Below are 18003 nucleotides of genomic sequence, written 5' to 3'. Positions count from 1 at the left end.
GTACTCAATCGTTTTCGAGTCTTTGTAAAAATATTTCATTATAGTATATTTTCAGGAATGAAGGCCTTATTCTGTCATACACCATGGAAACAGAAACTTTGGTCCTAAATTAATCTAGTCCCATTTGCCAGCATTTGGCCCATATCCCACTGAACACTGCTTATTCATGCACCAAACCAAATGGGCTTTAAATACTGTAATTGTCCCAGCTTCCAACACTTCCTCTGACAGTTCATTCCATACACTCCATGAAAAAGTTACCACTGTTGTTTCTTTTAAATCTTTCCCCTCTCGCCTAAATTTATTTGATCTCGTTTTGGATTTCCCCCAATCAAGGAAATGTCACCATTTCCATGCCCCCTCGTCATTTTATAAACCTCTACAGGGCCAGAGTACTTCAGGATTGAGAATGAGTGATGTTCATACTGAACCGTATAAGATCTTGAGGATAGTGTATTAGTTGCGTAGTTGATGGACATTTCCTATGGTTATGTGAGACAAGAACTAAGGATTCAAATTTAAAAGAACAACGTACTCATTTTAAAATGGATACTTTGAAGACATGAATTTATTAGACAAAAATTATGAGGACACGTACAAACGTATCTTCAAATTATACTTTATAAATTGCTCCTGCATGGAGCAGGTTACAGGGATGGAGTCATAGAATCACGAGAATGTTCAAGGAGGCTTCACATGATACAGTATGGTGGTCAGATAACATTATTACATTTTTCAGCTAAAAGCTCGAGAGAATGCAACCTGCTTGCAAATGTAAGATATCGAACTGACTTGTTCCTCACAAAGAACGTGACCTAGTCTGAGACTTATATCATTGGCCATAACACCAACCTGGTTACATTTAAAATTTATAATGACCAGTGGAGGAGCGGGACTAGAAAATAAAACAGAGACCCCTCTAACCGCAGTCTGAGCATGGATGAGGAGAAATTCACAAAGTGCTGTTTGAGTGGAAATGCTCTTTCCCAGAAGTTTGTGGCGCCTGTGTGTTTGCATTTAGTCAAAGCTATTAGTTAGATATTGGACAGTAAAGGACAATGAACTACAGATAGGAAATTGGGGCTGAGACCACAAACTGATCAGCCACAATCTTACTGTCTGCTGGAGAAGGCTCAAAGTGTCTAATTACCCACTCCTGCTCCTCAGTCCAACGTCCCTATGTTCCATTCAGCTCCTCAAACCTGCCAGACAAGAGCATTTGGAGGTAATTTACTTCGATAAGCCGGTACACAGAAACAGAGCAGACCATTCAGGGCCTGAAGACTCGAGAGTGTAGTGCTGGAAAAGCACAGCAGGTCAAACAGCATTCAAGGAGCAGGAGAATCAACGTTTTGGGCATGAACTGTTCATCAGAATTAGACAAAGGACTTATACCCGAAATGTCGATTCTCTTGTTCCTCGGATGCTGCCTCGCCTGCTGTGCTTTTCCAGCACTACACTCTCGACTCTGATCTCCAGCATCTGCAGTCCTCACTTTTCTTTAGCGGCTGAAGACTGTCTCACAGTTTGGTATGGTTTTGGAAAATAATCTTGGGAAAAGAAAGAGTCACTGCCAGTGTGCAACATCTTACTCCTCTCTCTTTACAGAATTGTGTTCATTTGTTGGTTATGTTGCAGATGCAGATTCATTATGTTTACAGCTCCCATACCTCATCCAGAGGTGGCTCTGACAGAAGTGGGAGATGTTCTCTGAAAATCGCATAATGTTCAGAATAAGTTGTCACCTCTCTGCCACTGAAACAGTCTGTGTCCATGGCAGCAAGTCGTGGATAGCATTTAAACTGTGCTGTAGCTAACATTCATATAACAGTCCTGCTAGATATTGCTCATCTCCACAGATAAATATGAGGAGCTCATTCAGCACCTCACACTGGTTTCAACGGAATATAAGGACGCCATTCAACCCATTGAAACTATTGAATAAGCCCATTCAATCCTTTCTGCCTATTACACAAGTAGGGAAACAGTGTAGTCAGCACATCGAGGTGTTAAAGAGGAACCAGGAGGTTCTTGAGCCACTTCCATATGACCAGGAAGAGGCAATGCAGCCTGTCAAGCTACTTATTCAGAAATAGAAGGATGTTACTGATACCCCACAGATAGACTGCTGCATGTTGTTCCTCCTGGCTCTATTGCTCTCGGTAGACACTTTACTGTGTCTTTAATGTGATTACTTTAATGTGGTTTGCTGAAGGTGAGGATGGAAAATGGATGGTTCGTTCAAAGTTTCAAGAAAATACGTTCTATCTCTGAGAAGACAGACTGGCGTTCCTGTGGAGGCCAGAAGCTGGTGGGAATGGCTAACTCTTTCAGGAATAAGGGTTTTAGCCTACTGACAGATTTATGAACAGGGTCGCACATAACTGCACACTGAGATGGTGAGAGTTCAATTAGAGCCTAAAGCTCCATTTCAACCAACATGGAGATTCGACACAGCTACGTGAAATATTGGGAAAAATGTATCATGTGGAAAATGCAATTTATCACAAAATCATCGTCTTTTTCTCGACATAATGAGTGTCAGTCCATAATCCTCAAGTTTAAATGTAATCGCCTGCTATTGTCTTGCAATGCTACAGATTAAACACTCATTTCCTTTATACTCTCTTTATCATCCAGGAATTAGTCTAGTGAAACTCCTTTGTACTCCCGATCGCAACAAAATCGTTCCTTACAAAGGAGAGAAAATCTGCCAACAGTGCTCCAAATACTGTCCCAGCAACACTCTACAACTGCAGGAAGATGTCTTTACTCCGTTACTTGAATAATTTTATAATGAATGACAACATACCATTCACTGTCCTGATTACTTGCCTTTTAACAACTGCAGTTCCCAACCTCTCATCTTCTCACCAATACAAAATGGAAAGGACTGCATTTGTTGCTTACATTCAAATTACTTTTTGCCTTGTGAACAGAACTGTGCTCCAAGCACTGATAGATTTGATACCCTATGAGCAATGACCTTCAGTTCAGAGCAGGACCTTACTCTCTGTATTCTCCCTATTACCCAATTCTCAATCCATTTAATATATTCATCCCTTACAGAAGGGCTCTAACGTTCTTCGCGTACCTGTCAAATGCCTTCTGAAAATTCAAATACACCATTCCCATTGGTTCTCATTTGTCGATGTTACAATCTACATTCTCCAAAATCTCCTACTTATTTATCAAAAACGATTTTCCCTTCCCTAAATCTAGGCTGACTCTGCAAATCATATCATAATTCTCCAAAAATCTAGTTGTTATTAATGACTAAACAATTCTAATAGTGTCCTCATAACTGACATCAATTTATCCATCAGTTGCGTTAACAGCAGTTACTTTCAAGTCTGCAGGACCCTTTCTATAATATAAAGCGCTTTGACCAACTTTGACCTCCCTCATAGAGTTATGGAATTGACAGAAGGAGGCCACTGACCCATTGTGTCCGTTCCTGCCCCGGACAGATCTATCCAGCAAACGCAACTCTCCAACCATAAATCTGTAACCCTCTCAATTCATCACTCATCTGGTCCAAAAACTTACCAAGCTTCAATATAATGAGTTTTCCCCCCAGTATTTCCACTTTAATCATTCTACTTTCTTGCAGTACCTCATTTTCCCAGGTCACTCTGCTTCTTAATATTTCAGGAGGATATTCTGGTGCTTCTTCGGTGGCGACAGAACCAACATATTTACCTCACCATAGCCTCTGTCACCTCATGAATACACGAGAGGGTGTGAGTGTGAGAGTGTGAGTGCGTGTGTTTGAGAGTGAGTGTGTGTGTGTATGAGAGTGTGAGAGTGTGAATGTGTGTGTGTTTTTTTTTTCTTTTTTTCTCTCAGCAGAGAGTGGCGCGAGCTGGGCGGGAAGTGAGGTTGGAGCGCAGAGCTGGTCGGGAAGGTAAGTGATATATAAAGAACTTACCTCGACGCCAACGGTCTTTTCTCAGCAGAGAGCGGCGCGAGCTGGGCGGAAGTGAGGTTGGAGCGCAGAGCTGGTCGGGAAGGTAAGTGATATATAAAGAACTTACCTCGACGCCAATGGTCTTTTCTCAGCAGAGAGTGGCGCGAGCTGGGCGGAAGTGAGGTTGGAGCGCAGAGCTGGTCGGGAAGGTAAATGATTGATATTTGAGTGGGTGTGTTCTATACCCCAGGCCCTACATAGTAGGGCCTCCCTCCCATCCTCCTCCTCTAACCTAACTTTAAAGTTCACAGGTAAGCTACTCAGTGTTCTTGCTTTGGAGACGAAGTGTAGAGTAATGGCAGAGCAGGCAGTGGAATGTTCCTCCTGTCGGATGTTTGAGGTAGGGGTGACCACCGATACTCCTGCCGACTTTATCTGCAGGAAATGCAGTCAGATTCTGCTCCTCACAGAACGAGTTAGGGAACTGGAACTGGAGTTGGATGAACTGAGGATTATTCGAGAGGCTGAGAAGGTGATAGATAGAAGCTACAGGGACGTAGTTACGCCAGAGAACAGAGGTAGCTGGGTAACAGTTAGAGGTGGGAAGGGGAGGAAGCAGGCAGTGCAGGGATTTCCTGTAGTCATTCCCCTAAACAATAGGTATACTGCTTTGGATACTGGTTGGGGGGACAGCCTAGCAGGGGTAAGGTGCAGTGACCTGGTCTGTGGCGTGAGGTCTGGCTCTGAGACTCAGAAGGGAAAGGGGGAGAGGAGGAGAGTGCTAATGATGACTCTCTAGTTAGAGGGACGGACAGGCGATTCTGTGGGCATGGGCGAGACTCTCGGATGGTTTGTTGCCTCCCGGGTGCCAGGTCCGAGACGTCTCGGACCGTGTCTTCAGAATCCTTAAGGGGGAGGGTGTGCATCCAGAAGTCGTAGTGCACGTTGGCACCAACGACATAGGTAGGAAGAGAGGTGGGGAGGTCATTCAAGAGCTCGGAGTTAGGCTGGAAGCTGAAAGCTAGGACAGACAGAGTCATCATCTCTGGGTTGTTGCCGGTGCCACGTGACAGTGAGGCAAGGAATAGGGAGAGAGTGCAGTTGAACACGTGGCTGCAAGGATGGTGTAGGAGGGAGGGCTTCAGGTATTTGGACAATTGGACTGCATTCTGGGGAAGGTGGGACCTGGACAAGCAGGACGGGTTGCACCTGAACCAGAAGGGCACCAATATCCTGGGGGGTAGGTTTGCTAGCTATCTTCGGGGGGGGGTTTAAACTAATTTGGCAGGGGGATGGCAAGTAGGCTAGCTGTTTGTCAGAATGTCCAAGTGTGTGGGGAGGCTGTGAAGAAGGTAGCACTGACAGGGAACACTTGTGGACACAGAGATGGGTTCAAGTGCGTATACTCCAACGCAAGGAGTATTAGAAATAAGGTCGGTGAACTTAAGGCGTGGATAGGTACCTGGGACTACGATGTTGTGGCCATCATGGAAACGTGGGTAGAAGAGGGACAGGAATGGTTGTTGGAGGTTCCTGGTTACAGATGTTTCAGTAGGATTAGGGAGGGTGGTAAAAAAGGAGGGGGGGGGGGGCGTTGCTAATTAGAAATGGTATAACAGCTGCAGAAAGGCAGTTCGAGGGGGATCTGCCTTTAGAGGTAGTATGGGCTGAAGTCAGAAATAGGAAATGTGCAGTCACCTTGTTGGGTGTTTACTATAGGCCCCCCCATAGCAGCAGCGATGTGGAGAAACAGATTGGGAAACAGATTTTGGAAAGGTGCAGAAGCCACAGGGTAGTAGTCATGGGCGATTTCAACTTCCCAAATATTGATTGGAAGCTCTTTAGATCAAGTAGATTGGATGGGGCGGTGTTTGTGCAGTGTGTCCAGGAAGCTTTTCTAACAGTATGTAGATTGTCCGACCAGAGGGAAGGCCATTTTGGATTTGGTACTCGGTAATGAACCGGGACAAGTGATGGGCTTGTTAGTGTGTGAACATTTTGGTGATGGTGACCACAGTTCTGTGACTTTCACCTTGGTTATGGAGAGAGATAGGTGCGTGCAACAGGGTAGGTTTTACAATTGGGGGAAGGGTAATTACGATGCTGTAAGACAGGATCTGAGGAGCATAAGTTGGGAGCATAGGCTGTCGGCGAAGGATGTCGTGGAAATGTGGAACTTTTTCAAGGAACAGATACGACGTGTCCTTGATATGTATGTACCGGTCAGGCAGGAAAGAAATGGTCGTGTGAGGGAACCTTGGTTGATGAGGGAGGTTGAATGCCTTGTAAAGAGGAAGAAGGAGGCTTACATAAGGTTGAGGAAACAGGGTTCAGACAGAGCAGTGGAGGGATACAGGATAGCCAGAAGGGACCTGAAGAAAGGGATTAGGAGAGCTAAGAGAGGGCATGAAAAATCTTTGGCGGATAGGATCAAGGATAACCCAAAGGCTTTTTACACGTATGTGAGAAACATGAGAATGACGAGAACGAGGGTAGGTCCGATCAAGGACAGTAGTGGGAGACTGTGTATTGAGTCGGAAGAGATAGGAGAGGTCTTGAATGAGTACTTTTCTTCAGTATCTACGAATGAGAGGAACCGTATGGTTGAAGAGGAGAGTGTGAAACAGACTGGTAAGCTAGAGGAGATACATGTTAGGAAGGAAGATGTGTTGGATATTTTGAACAACTTGAGGATAGACAAGTCCCCCGGGCCTGATGGGATATATCCTAGGATTATGTGGGAAGCAAGAGAGGAAATTGCAGTACCGTTGGCAATGATCTTTTCATCTTCACTGTCAACGGGGGTGGTACCAGGGGACTGAAGAGTGGCGAATGTTGTGCCCCTGTTCAAAAAAGGGAATAGGGATAACCCCGGGAATTACAGGCCAGTTAGTCTTACTTCGGTGGTAGGTAAAGTAATGGAAAGGGTACTGAGGGATAGGATTTATGAGTATCTGGAAAGGCACTGCTTGATTAGGGATAGCCAGCACGGATTTGTGAAGGGTAGGTCTTGCCTTACAAGTCTGATTGAATTCTTTGAGGAGGTGACCAAGCATGTGGATGAGGGTAGAGCAGTGGATGTAGTATACATGGATTTTAGTAAGGCATTTGATAAGGTTCCCCACGGTAGGCTTATGCGGAAAGTCAGGAGGCATGGGATAGAGGGAAATTTGGCCAATTGGATAGAAAACTGGCTAACCGGTCGAAGTCAGAGAGTGGTGGTAGATGGTAAATATTCAGCCTGGAGCCCAGTTACAAGTGGAGTTCCGCAGGGATCAGTTCTGGGTCCTCTGCTGTTCGTAATTTTTATTAATGACTTGGATGAGGGAGTCGAAGGGTGGGTCAGTAAATTTGCAGATGATACGAAGATTGGTGGAGTTGTGGATAGTGAGGAGGGCTCTTGTCGGCTGCAAAGGGACTTGGATATGATGCAGAGCTGGGCTGAGGAGTGGCAGATGGAGTTCAACCCTGCCAAGTGTGAGGTTGTCCATTTTGGAAAGTCAAATAAGAATGCGGAATACAGGGTTAACAGTAGGGTTCTTAGTGAGGTGGAGGAACAGAGGGATCTTGGGGTCTATGTTCAGCAGAGAGCGGAGAGTTGTGAGAGCATGGAATGCGTTGCCAGCAGCAGTTGTGGAAACGAGGTCATTGGGGATATTTAACAGACTGCTGGACATGCATATGGTCACAGACATTTGAGAGTTCATGCATTAGGTTTACCTCACATGAGGATCAATGGTCGGCATAACATCGTGGGCTGAAGGGCCTGTTCTGTGCTGTAATGTTCTATGTTCTCTGTTCTAAACAGTAAACAGTGACAAAACACCACAAATGAGTCAGGATCTGGAGGTAGAAACAGAGGCAGCAGATTGAGTCTGATATGATCCTCTTCTGAAAATCTCATATTGGACTCAAAAAATTAATTTTGTTTCTCTCTGCTCAGAACCTGCAAATGTTTTCCTGCACTTTCAACTTAGTTACTCTTATGGACAGTTGATATTTGTCTGAGCTGAAAGGGAACAGCGAAGCTGCCAATTCTGTTGACGCTCAAGAACTTGGTTATGGTTTTTGAATGAAAAATGAAAGACTATGTGCCTGACAGCTCCCCAAATACCGATTAGTTTATTGCCATTGTCATCATGCATTATGAAAATGTTGAACTCGGTGGTCATGACATCACATGATCAATCCTCTGAAAGTAACTGATTGAAGTACTGATCCCAATTGTTAATAACGTCTTATCATGCTCCTGATATCACTGGCATCGTACTCTTCCTGCAAGATCTTACCTTTGAGAGTTTCCATATTTCTATGAAAACATAAAATATCTTCGTATTTTTTAACAAGACATATTCATCCAGGGTTTTGGAAGGCACTAGCAAGGGCAGAGTTTATTTGTCATCCTCAATGGCTCTGGAATAAGTGACACAGATTTGCCCTCTTCAATCCAAAGTGATGCAGATCCAGACAGCTGTTTATAGGGGCATTCCAAGATTTTTTAACAAATACTTGTGAAGGATCAGCAAATTAGTCCGTAGTCAGGATGACATGCAACTTGGAAGATACTTTTCAGAGACTGATATTGCTCTTGTTCCCATTCCCAGTGCAGAATGTTCTCTAATTCCCATTAATCACAGTTTTGCTCAGGGTCCTTGATTCCACCCTCAGTCAAGTCCTGCTTCGATTGAAAGGGAAGTCACTCTGATCTCACCTGAAATTACACGGACAGATCAGTTGAAAGAATAAGGAGCAAAAGACAAGAACACTGTTTGCTTGAACAACGTCCTCGCAATATTCAAAAGAAAATTGATGCATGGTCTTCCTTGATGCATTATTTCAACATGACATCACTTTTCAGACAATATTCTGAACGGTGGGTGTTTGTTCTTTTAATTTGCTTCCAATTCAGTGTAGAAATGAGCACGTGAATTGATCTTTTATAGTGTGTTTATAATCCATAATTTAATTCAATCTTTATCATCATTGCTCTAGCTCTTTGAAACAAAAATAATGAATGAGCCTGTGTCCATCCTGCAGATGAAAAAGTTCTTTCAGCTCTGACTATTGCAGCGAATGTTGTAAAGAATAAGCTGCAGGCCCACGTGAAGTGAAAATGCTGCAGGACAAGGTGCCAAACGCTTGTCCAAGATTAAGTATGTCCAAGCATTATGAATAATACATGCAGAGGGCGGAGTATAAAAGCAGAATTCAGCTCCATGTCCAAAATACTGTTTATGGCTCCCTCACAAAAGACCACAAGTGATTCATGGTGTAAATTCACCAAAATAGGAAAAACAAGAGACTGGAATTCCCATTTCTGCAATCACATCGGTAGAACAGGAAGGAAATCAAGGTTTGTTTCTGAAGTTCATAAATTGTGATGATAAGAATGTGGTATATGTAGTAGGACGGGGGATGTTAGAGGATGATAAACAATGTTGTAGAAGACACAATGATTATTCAGGTGGGTCACAGTGAGCAGGAACGTGTTGGTTACAGGAGGGGACAAACAGATTTTCAGATGGCCAGATCAATGACTGATAAAAGATAACACTGAAATATGTGAGATGCTGAACTTTGGAAGATGTAACAAGACAAGGGAGAACACAATGCATGAAGATAGGTTAGATTTGCTTTTGGAGCAAAGAAAGGTGAGGGGTGAACCTGACAGAAGTGTATTATAACATGAGAGGTATGGGACGAGTGAACAGGCAACAACCATTCCCCTTAGTCATAGGGTCAAAAACAAGGGAAATACGTTTGAAGTCAAAGAGAAGATACTAACAGAGGATTTGTGAAATCTGTTTCGAACCCAGAGCATGATATGTGTCAAAAATGCATTGCCTGGGAGGATGGTTCAGGAAGGTAACCTCACAAACATTATAAAACACTTGTATCAGCACTGGGTGGTGCAGACTCGACGGGACTTGTCTTTATTACATGATTCCATGTGGTGGCAGCCATGAAATATCTGATATATTCTGAAACAGCAGCCAATTGGACTTGGTTTGTTCCAATGAACTGTGTTCAGTAGGTGGTGAGATTACAAACAAGTATCATCCCATGGAATATCAGCACTTACTCAACCTAGGACAGCCCAGCCATCTTGAAATCATCCAAGATAATTCACATGCTCAGTGTAAGAATCGTCCAACACAGCATCAACATTATTCCAGCTGTTTGACGCCATTATTTTAAGTTCACCAATAACATAGAAACAGACTTCGCTTCATTATTATATAGACTTCTCGTGTAAGGTTGTTATTTCTCTGAAGACTAATAAATTCCTTCCCATATATTCATATTGACAAAGAGTCTGTTATCCTTCGAGTTGTTCCTCACCAGTTAAACCGGCACATGAGATGCGCTGCTGGCACTCCCTCCCAACAGCCACTTGGATAGACCAACATCAACGGGACTGGAACTTCTCAAGGGCAATTAATGCTGGTCTCGCTCCATTAAAATCCCAAATGAACTAAAAACACAATCCGATTTTCTAATAATTATTAAACAACAAGGGCATTTTGTTGATCTGAAGAGTTTATCGCTGTCTTTGAAATTGTGAGAACTGTGTTATTTTATTTTCAGTATCTAAAGACAACAGAAATGTAAAACCTAGCATCAGGAGTAAGGAATCAAAACAACTTCATCATGTGATAAGGTCATAGATGATCTGATTGTGACCTCAATCGCACATTCCTCATTTGCCCTTACAATGTTCGTGCATCATTCTTAGTCAAGAATCTGCCTGCCTCTGCCTTAGGAATATTCAATGCCTTATCCTCCATCGCTATCTGGGAAGAGAATTGTACAAAGACACAACACTCTGAGAGGATGACACCAAATCACCATCTTCTTAACAGAGACATTTTTCTGTTTTACTCTCCATCCACTCATGGTAATCTCTCACACAAGCTGAAATATTGTTTTAGAATTCAACTTGAAAGACTACTTGGAATATTTTGAGGTTAAGCAAGTCCACATGTTGTTCGCCTAAACCCCAGCAAATCCAGAGCCAGTCATTTCAAGATTTCCTCCTGAAATAAACGCTCCTCACAAGAGCCAGCTAAGTGAATCTTCCCTGGGTTGCATTTCATATCATTGTGGCCATCGCTCTCTCAATGTGGTTACACCATTACATTGTAAATCTGTACAAAATCGTCTCAACTTTTAAATGTATTCTGTTTCAGAAAGTTTCAACATTTGTCTTACCTCCTTAAAAATTTGATGTACATGTAAAATTTTTATTTTGTAATCCAAGTGCCCAGTTCCTCTGTGCCTAAAGCCAATCTCTCCACTGAAATAATACATTACGTTTCCATTCAACCCACCAATATCTTTTAGCACAGACACATTTTTCCTACTATGTTCCATACACCAATATTTGCCTGTTCACTTGACCCACCTTAATCTCCTTATAGACTCATGTCCTCTTCATATCTTCCTTCTCGAACAGTTTCAAGTTTTTTTTAGATTAGTTACAGTGTGAAGACAGGCCCTTCGGCCCAACACGTCCACACCGACCCGCCGAAGCGCAACTCACCCAGACCCATTCTCCTACATTTACCCCTTCACCTAACACTACCGGCAATTTAGCTTGGCCAATTCATCTAACCTGCACATTTTTGGACTGTGGGAGGAAACCGGAGCACCAGGAGGAAACCCACGCTGAAGTTTGTATTCTTCCGTAATAAAGACAGAATATTTGGCAAAAGAAATACACTGTGGCCATATTGCAAAGTAATTGACAATGAAATATTGTTACTTCATATCTAAACTATAAATTTGAGACAATGCTAAAGTGTTTTGCAGTCACATCACTCAGTTCCATTACTTAAAATAGAGTCAGATGGTGTGGAATGTGTCTGGGTAGAATTGAAGAACCGTAAAGGTGAAAACCCGTAGTTGGAGTTATGTACAAGTCGACAAATCATAGTCAGAAGCTGGGGCGCATGATAGACGAGGAGATAGAAACAATACGTAGGAAAGACAAAGTTACAGTGACTGGGGGGATTTCAATATGCAGGTGGACTGGGAAAATCAGTGGTAGTGGTTTGCAAGGAAAGGAATTTGTGGAATGTCTACGAGATGGCTTTTTGGAGCAGCTTATGGTGCAGGCAACAAGGGAACGGGCAATACTGGATTTAGAGCTGTGCAGTGAGGCAGACTTGATAAGGAAGCTTAAGGTGAAGGAACCTTCGGAGGCAGTGATCATACTATGATTGAACCTACTCTTCAATTTGAGAGGGAGAAAGTAGAATCGGAGTTAATATTACAGCTAACTAAAGACACCTTCAAAGACACAAGGGAGGAGCTGGATAGAATTGACTGGGAGAGGAGCCGAGCAGGAAAGACAGTGAAACAATAATGGCAGGAGTTTCTCAGAGCAATTTAGGAGTCACAGCAGAGATTTATCCCGAGGTAAAAGATGCATTGCACAGCGAGGATGAGGCAACCATGGATGACTGGGACAGTCATGACTAGCATAAAAGGAAAATAGAAAGTAGATAACATAGCAAATAGCAGTGCAAAAACAGAAGATTTGGAAGCTTCAAAGATGAACACATGGCAACAAAATAAGAAATACGGACGGAGGAGATTAAATATAAGGTTAAGCTATCCAATGATATAAAGGACAACTGTAAGAGTTTCTTTAGACATATAAAGGGCAAAAGAGAAACAGAAGTGGATATTGGGGCACTGGAAAATGACGCTGGAGAGATAGCCGTGTGGAACAAATAATAGATGAGAAACTGAATAACTATTTCGAGAGTGGGCAAAGAAGTGGCAGATGGAGTACAACTTGGGAAAGTGCGAGGTGATGCACATTAGTAGGAAGAAGATAGGCATGGACTAACTTGTCAGTGGAGAGAAGAATCAGAAGTCTGAAGTGCAAAGAGAGTTGCGAGTTCCAGTTCAGGAATGTTTCTAGATAAACTTGTGGGGTGAGTCGGCAATTAGGAAAGTGTTGTATCTGGTGCACAGTGTGTTTGAAATCTTATATTCAGCAAAAGAACCGAGTTAACTCTTACAAACAATATTTGTTTTTTGAACACAATTAATATTAGAACAATAAAACGTATTATAACACAATGATAAATGCTACACATTATCTTATGCTTTACTTTAACTTTGGATGATCACAAACCACCCCACTAGAAGTTGACCGGCCTCGACTTGGTGATGTCTTCTTGTTCTTCTAATAATCTTGGAGGTGTCTTCTCTTTCCCTGGTTATTCTCCAGTTACTGCACTGTGTGGGGTTTTGTGGTGATGCTTATCCTTCCAAGTCTTCACGCCCTTTTGGGAAGGTAAGGAGGATCTGTCAATGGAATGATCAGGTCCATTTACCCTGATCAATCAGACTCAATCATGGGTTGGCTCAAGGGCAACATTCCATTGTCCCATTCAGGTCCAACTTCAGGTGAGTATTACAGGATCTGTAGTTTCAGGTTTGTTTGCAAACCGTCTGTGGGTATCTGCAGCCTGTCTGGATTCTGCAGCATGTGGACTAGCACAGAGACTTTAGTCAAAGCTGGGGTCCATTTCACAGCATGCTTTAATAATTGTTCATTTTTGTAACTCCACGGTAAATTTATTATTGCCCATCGTAAGATTATTATTTCAGGTGGCCCGTCCGGTCAAAAGGCCTTCAGCCTGAGAGTGGTGAATCTATAGTAAGGATGGCAGTTTCCTTACCCAAAGGACATTAGTGAACCAGGTGGGGTGTTGTTGGCAATCAATTCATAACCACTATCAGTCTCTTAATTCCATATTTGAATTCAAGCTCCCCTACTTGCTGTGGCAGGATTTGGACCCAGGTCACCTGAACATTATCTGGGCTTATCACATAAGAATTCAGTGATAACACCACGAGGCTACTGACTTGCCCAATCCTCCATAGTGTGACTAACATGTGCAGTATGATATGCACTACGATTTGCCTTCATGTTATCCTTGACTACCTTATCAAGATATGGATGATTTTTTTTTCCGTTATGCAACTCCTGTTCGGTCTTCAGTATCTCCCTAATTATTTGCCAAATTTCTTCATCTGCCTGCCTTTGACTATTCTTTTCTCACCCACACCCCAGTCCACCCAGGCCAAATCCTTCCTTAGGCCAGTATAATTACCATTGCCTAACACTAAAACTCTCATGTATGACTCAGTCTTCACTCTTTCAATATGAATGTGAAACTCCAGCATGTTGTGTTTACTCCTTCCAAGGCAAAGCTCATCCACCAATCCTTCTTTATGACATAATATCAAATCTAAATTAGCCCATTCTCTGGTTGGTTCCATGCCATCCTGCTCTCAGAAATAATCTCTCATACACTCCATGAAATTTTGTTCGAGGCTATCACTGTCAAGTTGATTAATGGAGTCAATTTGCATGTTCAAAACACCCATAGTTAAAATTGTGCCCCTATTACAAGCTGTCACTATATTCTACATCAGCAGTACTTTGGGGGGACAGTTCCCCCCAAGTTCCCTCCAGTGACTCTTCCCAAGATGTTTCTTCTCTTGCTTTTTATTTGCACTGAGACAGATTTCAAATATTTTTTGGTGCAAAACAGGTCTGAGTTCCCACTCGCACGAACAAATGTTTATTTTCTTTACACGAACCACATTTCACAGTAAGTATTGAGGAATTAAGAGGGATAAAAGCGGTCATGAGATATCTTTAGCAAACAGGGTTGAGGAAAATCCCAAAGACTACGTTTCATATATAAGCAACCAGAGGGTAACTCGAGAACTGTTTGGTCCACACAGGACAAAGGAAGAAAGTTATGCATGGAGTCAGAGAAAATGGGTGAGATTCTTACCGAGTACTTTGCATCTTTATTCACCAAGGAGATGGACATGATGGATGTTGAGGTTAGGGACAGATCTTTGTGTACTCTGGATCAAGTCGTCATGAAGAGGGAGGAAGTTTTGGATATTCTAAAAGGTAGAAATGTAGACAAGCTCCCAGGTCTGGATGAGATCTACCACAGGTTACTGAGGGATGTGAGTGAGGAAATAACTGGGCTTGAACAAGTATCTTTGCAGGACCCTTATACATGGGTGAGGTCCCGGAGGACTGGAGCATTGCTCATGCTGTCTCCTTGTTTAAGAAGGATAGCAGGAATTATCCAGGTAATTATAGACTGGCGAGCCTCAGATCAGTGGTAGGGAAGCTTCTGGAGAAGATACTGAGGGACTTGAGTAAGGTGTTTTATTAGGTTCTCCAGGGTAGGCTGATGGAGAAGGTGATGCCGCATGGGGTCCAGGATGTTTTATCTAGATGGATAGAGAACTGGCTGGCCAACAGGAGACAGAGAGTAGTAGTGGAAGGGGATTTCTCTAACTGGAGACCTATGACCAGTGGTATGCAACAGCGATCTGTGCTGGGACCACTGTTGTTTGTGAAATATTGTCAATGATTTGGAGGAAGGTATCGGTTGCCTGATTAGCAAGTTTGCAGAGGACACCAAGGTTGGTGGAGTAGCAGATAGTGAAGGGGAATGTCAGAGAATGCAGCAGAATATAGATAGATTGGAGAGATGGGCACAGAAATGGCAGATGGAATTCAGACTGTGCAAATGTGAGGCCATGCATTTTGGAAGATCCAGTTCAAGAGCAACAATACAGCAAACGGAAAAGTCCTGGGGAAAATTGACATAGTGAAATCTGGGTCTGTTGTTTCCTGAAGTTGGCAACGCAGGTCAGTAAACTGGTCAAGGCAACATAAGGCATGTTTTCCTTCATTGGATCAGCTGTTGAGTCCAAACGTTGGCAAGTCATGTTACAGTTGCATAGGACTTTGGTTTCACCACATTTGAAATACTGCATATATTTCTGGTCACCACGTTACCAAAAGAATGTCGATGCTTTGAATAGAGTGCAGAGTAGGTTCACCAGGATGTTGCCTGGTATGGAAGGTGCTGGTTATGAAGAAAGAGTAGATTAGGATTATTTTAATTATAAAGACAAAGGTTGAGGGGGACCTGACTGAGGTCTACAAAATCAAGAGTGATATAGATAGGGTGGATAGCAAGAAGCTTTTTCCCCAGATTTTGGAACTCAATTACTAGGCGTCATGAATTCAAAATGAGAGGGGAAGGGTTTAGGGTAGATATATGTGGGAAGTTCTTTACACATAGGGCGGTGGCAGCCTGGAATGTGTTACCAGCAGAGGAGATAGGGGCAGGTACAATAGCGTTATCTAAGATGTATCTGACAGATACATGAATGGGCAGGCAGCAGAGGGATACATTCTCTTAGAAAACAGGTGGCACGTTTAGAAAATAGGAGGATCTGGATCAGCACAGGCTAGCAGGGCCAAAGGGTCTGTTCCTGTGCTGGAATGTTCTTTGTTCTTTATCATTCATACTAAAACTAGCAAGATTTCAACTATTGTATGCTACAATTTAATGATATAAACCATTTATTTGACAGTACATATCAAATTATTGTCATTTCTAAATTACAGTCACAGAGTCAAAGAGATGTACAGCATGGAAACAGTTCCTTCGGTCCAACCCGTCCATGCCGACCTGATAACACAAACCAATCTAGTCCCACCTGCCTGCACTCAGCCCATATCCCTCTAAATCCTTTTCTATTCATATACCTATCCAGACACCATCTGAATGTTGCAATTGCACTAACTTCCACCACTTCCTCTAGCAGCTCATTCCATACACAAACCACCCTCTGTATGAAAAGGTTGCACCTTGCATATCTTTTATATTTTTCCTTCCCAACCTAAACCTATGCCCTCTAGTTCTGGACTCCCCCCACACCAGGGAAAAAACCTTGTCTATCTCCCCATTCATGGCCCTCATGATTTTATAAACCTCTTTAAGGTCACCCCTCAGTCTCCAACGTTCCAGGGAAAATAGCCATAGCCCATTCAACCACCAGCTATAGCTCAAACCCTCCAACCATGGCAACATCCTTGTAAATCTTCTTAGAACACTTTCAAGATTCACAACATCCTACCGATATGAAGGGGAACAGAATTGCACGCAATATTCCAAAAGTCGCCTAACCAATGTCCTGTACAGCTGCAACATGACCTCGCAACTCCTGTACTCAATGCTCTGACCAATTAAGGAAAGCATACCTAATGCATTCTTCACTAATCTACCTACCTGTTCCTCTACTTTCAAGGAACAATGAACCTGCACTCCAAGGTCTTTGTTCAGCAACACTCCATTGGACCTCACCATTAAGAGCATTAGTCCTGCTAAGATTTGCTTTCCCAAAATGCAGCAGTTCACATTTATCTAAATTAAACTCCATCTGCCACTCCTCAGCCCATTGGCCCATATGATCAAGATCCTTCTTCAATGTCCAGTATACCTCCAATTTTGGTGTCAAATTTGCTAACTATACCTCTTATACTCACATGCAAATAATTTATATAAATGACAAAAAGTAGTGGACCCAGCACCGATCCTTGTGACACTCCATTGGTCACATGCCTCTAATCTGAAAAACAACACTCCACTACCAGCCTCTGTCTTCTATCTTTAGCTAGCTCTTTTTCCAACTGGCTAGTTCTCCCTGTACTCCAATGAAATCTAACCTTGCTAACCAGTCTCCCATGGGGAACCTTATTGAATGCCTTACTGAAGTCCATATAGATCACGTCCACCGCTCTGCTCTCATCAATCTTCTTTGTTACTTCTGCAAAAAAATCAATCAAGTTAGTGAGACATCATTTTCCACACACAAAGCCATGTTGACTATCCCTAATCAGTCTTTGCCTTTCCAAATTCATGTTCATCCTGTCCCTCAGGATTCCCTGCAACAACATGCCCTCCACTGACGTCAGGCTCACTGGCTTGTCCTTACCACTTTTCTTAAACAGTGGCACCACATTTGCCAACCTCCAGTCTTCTGGCACCTCACTTGTGGCTATCAATGGTACAAGTATCTCAGCAAGAGGCCCAGCAATCAGTTCTCTCGCTTCCCACAGAGTTCTAGGCTACACCTGATCGATCGGGTCCTGGGGATTTATCCAAATTTATGCATTTCAAGACATCAGCACTTCCTCCTCTGTAATATGAGCATTTTTAAGATGTCACCATTTATTTTTCTGT

At 42.9% G+C, this 18003-nt stretch overlaps 1 long non-coding RNA gene across 1 annotated transcript in view; it reads right to left on the bottom strand.

Moving 5' to 3' along the window:
* Positions 1 to 16336: 16336 nt before the first annotated feature.
* The window catches only part of LOC148137368 (uncharacterized), a 138020-nt gene continuing 136353 nt past the window's right edge, over positions 16337 to 18003 (bottom strand). Inside the window, exon 10 of the long non-coding RNA XR_015754331.1 lies at positions 16337 to 17587. This is a non-coding gene — a long non-coding RNA (uncharacterized LOC148137368). The remainder of the gene's footprint in view (positions 17588 to 18003) is intronic.

Source organism: Chiloscyllium plagiosum, unplaced genomic scaffold, assembly GCF_037043375.1.
Source record: "Chiloscyllium plagiosum isolate Xiang-an unplaced genomic scaffold, Cpla_swu_hap1 HiC_scaffold_44, whole genome shotgun sequence".
Taxonomy (NCBI): Eukaryota; Metazoa; Chordata; class Chondrichthyes; order Orectolobiformes; family Hemiscylliidae; genus Chiloscyllium; species Chiloscyllium plagiosum.
This window is presented reverse-complemented; position numbering and strand designations above follow the sequence as displayed.